Raw genomic sequence first — 470 nt, forward strand, 5'->3', positions numbered from 1 at the left:
GAGTTCCCTTCCAACCCCCGCCACTCACCGATTCCGTGCCCAAACCGCCACAGAGCGGCACCGCCTCACACCGCTGGGATTTATAACCCCGCCGTGAGCTAGGGTGGGACGGGATTGGTGGGTGTGAACAGGTGGCGGCAGCTGATTGGCTGAGCGGTGCTGAGGCTGCTTTGGCTTCGCGCCTCAGTCCTTCGCAGCCGCGTCGTGGTTCGGTCAGTCCCAGCTCTGCGGCCCGTGGAGTTGGTGCTGCTCTGTAGCGTCTGCGCTGCTCCCGCCAGAGGCCAGAGCCCGCTAAGATTCTGTCGAGCGAATAATGCCAAAACGCAAATGGAGGCCATAGGAAATTCTTGTTTAAACGCGAACAAGCGCGGTGAATTCCTGACGCGCCCATCCCGTTCCTCTGTCCTCCATCTGCCCGCTCCCCGGCCATCTCCTCTCAGCCATTCGCTCACCGCTCGCACCGCCCCGCT

General features: G+C 62.6%; 1 long non-coding RNA gene across 2 annotated transcripts in view; it reads right to left on the reverse strand.

Annotated features, from left to right (window-relative positions):
• LOC109363740 overlaps positions 1-464 on the reverse strand; it is a 13,281-nt gene extending 12,817 nt beyond the window's left edge. For both annotated transcript variants that reach the window (XR_002109568.1, XR_002109565.1), the window contains exon 1: positions 29-464. This is a non-coding gene — a long non-coding RNA (uncharacterized LOC109363740). The remainder of the gene's footprint in view (positions 1-28) is intronic.
• Between the last annotated feature and the right edge of the window lie 6 nt (positions 465-470).

The sequence above is a fragment of the Meleagris gallopavo genome, chromosome 30 (genome assembly GCF_000146605.3).
Source record: "Meleagris gallopavo isolate NT-WF06-2002-E0010 breed Aviagen turkey brand Nicholas breeding stock chromosome 30, Turkey_5.1, whole genome shotgun sequence".
NCBI lineage: Eukaryota > Metazoa > Chordata > Aves > Galliformes > Phasianidae > Meleagris > Meleagris gallopavo.